At 37.8% G+C, this 4,273-nt stretch overlaps 1 long non-coding RNA gene across 1 annotated transcript; it reads left to right on the plus strand.

Annotated features, from left to right (window-relative positions):
• The first annotated feature begins 282 nt into the window (after window positions 1–282).
• On the plus strand, window positions 283–3,604 carry LOC138403076 (uncharacterized). Its single transcript, XR_011237363.1, has 2 exons — window positions 283–671; window positions 3,113–3,604. It is a non-coding gene; the product is annotated as an uncharacterized lncRNA (long non-coding RNA).
• The last annotated feature ends 669 nt before the right edge of the window (window positions 3,605–4,273 follow it).

The following is a 4,273-nucleotide window of genomic DNA, read 5'->3' on the forward strand; positions in this document are numbered from 1 at the left end:
GCGTAAGTTAACAAAAATATCTAGTAATCGATGATAGCAGTTTTCAGACTACCCGCATATCTCAGCCAGAATATTATTTTGAAACAAGCTTTGACGTAATTTTTTTCATATTTGTAAACGGTTCAGTCGTAGTGTAATTCTAAGGTTAATTTTTTTAAGTCGGTGATATTCCCGCCGCAGTCATACAGACTACAGAGGGCAGGTGTGAGATACGTATAAATGATTTTGATGGGCACAATGATATCAGATATTATCTTAAGAGTCAATTTCTAAACAGTTTCAGTGTGCTCAAACTCTGTTTTACATATTATCATATTTTACGTTGACTGTGGAGTTTCTTGTGAAATTAATTTTTATCTGGTGTTAGATTGTTGTAAAATGAATATAGATCTTTATAAGAGGGAGAGACGTCCTTCATAAACCAACCGGAAGCTACTTGTATTTAAACGATATTGTGTTCAAAGTTATCTTTCTTTTCTCGGAACTTTTGGCGAGTCCGTGAAGTGCAAGTGTCACCACCTATGATGGTCACCACTTAGCGGCTTTGTTCTGTGGCCTGACGCCAGCAGTCGGTGCGAGGTACCTCATCATGGAGTGCAGGGTTGCAGCCAGCGGGTACCTATATGCCGCCGCAACATTGCCTGTTCGGGAGTGCTCATTTATGTTGTATGGTATGACTTCATTTTTTTATATATTATTATACTAAAGGTAGTGTTCATGATGTTGGTACGTGTTGTAACTTAGCACAGTAAGTAAATCTTACTCGCATACGGCTCTAGACGTAGTCTCACATAATGTACGAGCCAGTGTATTGGTACGAGTAAATAGTGTAATGACGGCAGAATCAGGCACTTTAGGAAACGAATTAGTAATAACCATTACTAGTTAGACATCCTTATGGTTTTGATAATACTTGTGTTACCTGAAAAAAAGAGTAGTGCTTGTATGTACAACACATGTAACGTACTTTTGCTGACAAGTTTTCAACCGAGTAAATTTAATCTCATTCTACCTTTAGATTTTCGGTTTAAATGGTAATTTTGTTTTGAACCATATGATTTAGCCATGTGTCCTTCATTGTTAGCCAGGTGGACCATAAATACCGTCAAAAATTTTACTAAGCCGACTAGACTGACGTTTTACATAATTAGATCTAGTTCAGTTTGTGCTATTACGCCTACCTGGTTATGTACGAGTAGCTGAAATAGTAGAAATGGATAGAACACTTGTTATTATTTGACTAAAGATCCTGTATTGCCTAAATTCAATCATGAGCTACCTACGAAATTGCATAGATATTAGATACCAAAAGCCTAACTTTTTGTAGCCAAGCCTAACTTTTTGTAGCCAAGCCTAACTTTTTGTAGCCAAGCCTAACTTTTTGTAGCCAAGCCTAACTTTTTGTAGCCAAGCCTAACTTTTTGTAGCCAAGCCTAACTTTTTGTAGCCAAGCCTAACTTTTTGTAGCCAAGCCTAACTTTTTGTAGCCAAGCCTAACTTTTTGTAGCCAAGCCTAACTTTTTGTAGCCAAGCCTAACTTTTTGTAGCCAAGCCTAACTTTTTGTAGCCAAGCCTAACTTTTTGTAGCCAAGCCTAACTTTTTGTAGCCAAGCCTAACTTTTTGTAGCCAAGCCTAACTTTTTGTAGCCAAGCCTAACTTTTTGTAGCCAAGCCTAACTTTTTGTAGCCAAGCCTAACTTTTTGTAGCCAAGCCTAACTTTTTGTAGCCAAGCCTAACTTTTTGTAGCCAAGCCTAACTTTTTGTAGCCAAGCCTAACTTTTTGTAGCCAAGCCTAACTTTTTGTAGCCAAGCCTAACTTTTTGTAGCCAAGCCTAACTTTTTGTAGCCAAGCCTAAGTTTTTGTAGCCAAGCCTAAGTTTTTGTAGCCAAGCCTAAGTGTTTGTAGCCAAGCCTAAGTTTTTGTAGCCAAGCCTAAGTTTTTGTAGCCAAGTCTAAGTTTTTGTAGCCAAGTCTAAGTTTTTGTAGCCAAGTCTAAGTTTTTGTAGCCAAGTCTAAGTTTTTGTAGCCAAGTCTAAGTTTTTGTAGCCAAGTCTAAGTTTTTGTAGCCAAGTCTAAGTTTTTGTAGCCAAGTCTAAGTTTTTGTAGCCAAGTCTAAGTTTTTGTAGCCAAGTCTAAGTTTTTGTAGCCAAGTCTAAGTTTTTGTAGCCAAGTCTAAGTTTTTGTAGCCAAGTCTAAGTTTTTGTAGCCAAGTCTAAGTTTTTGTAGCCAAGTCTAAGTTTTTGTAGCCAAGTCTAAGTTTTTGTAGCCAAGTCTAAGTTTTTGTAGCCAAGTCTAAGTTTTTGTAGCCAAGTCTAAGTTTCGGTAGCCAAGTCTTAAGTTTCGGTATTCGGTAGCAGTACTTTCATCTCATTGCTCGTTAAAACATTTACATGCAGGAATTTAAGTAAGATTCCTTATAAGGGGTAATAGCACTCACAGCAAGTAGCTATTTACTTCAACTTTACCGCCGGTTAGTCTTTCAAAAAAAAAATCTTAAAAGTAAGACATGGAAAATAATAAAATTCTTACTGAAAACGGTAATAATTTTGATGAATATTGAGATTTCTGTCTCGGTTTTATAGTTAGATAAGATCGCAGGTTGAATCACAAACCAATAGCATTGGATTAGGATTTTACAGAGTTCATGTTAACCAGTAATCACATAATATGACCCTTCCGTAAGATAGCGAAAGGTTATCGCTTATGATCAGTATACAGGTTGGTTATTATAATATGTTGTTTTCGAAATTTGTGATAGGATAAAGCTAACTAGATAATGTAACTTTGTATGACAGGGGGATTTAGTTATTTAGCGGCAAGTCCCCACAAGCTTTGCAACAAAAGTAAACACTGATAACATTTACCCTGGTACATTCTTGTAACTAAGCTGGTAGGCATTGGTAGGTCCTGAAGTATTAAGGGGCTTGGAGGCTACAAATTATTTACATGCCTGGGTGCAACAGACTCCTTAATTGCCATATCACAGTGCTTACGGTTCCTATATTGCCAACTATTCCTATAAATAACGTGAAACCGAAGATCTCGTTGAGCTATTGCCTACTAGAAAGTTAACCAAACGTTTTCCCATTGCGGGAGCAATCATTGTTTCAGGACGGCCGAATGTTACGCCACACACTTGAGCCAACCCGAGCCAATCCGAGCCAACCCGAGCCAACCTATGTGAGGCCGGCTAATCACTGCCCAGCCGGTCTATCACAGCCAATGACAGCCACTTACCGCCACTGACAGCGAATCACCGCCAACCGCAGCCTAACAGCGAATCACAGCCCACCTACCGGACGCCTTCGGTAGGGATACAGCTTTAAAAAGCCATGAGAGCTCATTTCGAGAGATATTATTGTACGTAACATGGTGTCAGCAAAAACTATGCCAGTTTGTGTTCTAAATATTAGTTAATCGGTAAATTCAGTGTAAGTAGAAATTGTGACAAGTAAATCAATGCAAATTAATAGTGATATAAATAAACAGTAATAAATACATCAGTGTAAGCAAAAACTAATGTGTTGTAAATAGTATTAAATATAAATCAGTGATTATTATTGCGATGAATGATTAATAAATAAATTGGAGCGATTATACTGCTTGCTGGTTTTTATTTAACCCACTGCTTCATACATTTGCAATAAATTGAACATGTTTTTTGCAAGTACTAGGTAAATGCGATGGCGCAGTGTATGAATTATTATACACTAGCTTTTTTTTTAAATTTATTTATTCATATTAATTTTACAGAGTTTCCTACATATCTATCGCTTATGCTCGCGACTTCGTCTGCGTGGACTACACAAATTCCAAACACCTATTTCACCCCCTTAGAGTTTGCAATCCCTTTTTGAACGGATGCCTACGTTATAATAGCTATCTGCATGCCAAATTTGAACCCGATCCGTCCAGTAGTTTGAGCTATGCGTTGATAGATCAGTCAGTCAGTCAGTCAGTCACCTTTTCCTTTTATATATTTAGACTAGATAATACCCGCGACTTCGTTCGCTTGGATGTAGGTTTTAATCGCGCGGGAACTCTTTGATTTTTAGGGTAAAAAGTAGCAGTCAGGGTGTAAGCTATCTCCATTCCAAATTTCTATTGTGTGACTCAATAGGAGAAAATTTTTGATAAATTACCAAATAGTCAAACTCAAACGTGTCACAGTGTGACTCGTTGGGAATTTATCCCACCCACCGCGCCTATCCACTACACTGATATCTATGAAAATTTGCATCCCAAGACTTCATCCTGCATCCTGAAGACGGT

Source organism: Maniola hyperantus, chromosome 12 (assembly GCF_902806685.2).
Source record: "Maniola hyperantus chromosome 12, iAphHyp1.2, whole genome shotgun sequence".
Classification (NCBI taxonomy): Eukaryota; Metazoa; Arthropoda; class Insecta; order Lepidoptera; family Nymphalidae; genus Maniola; species Maniola hyperantus.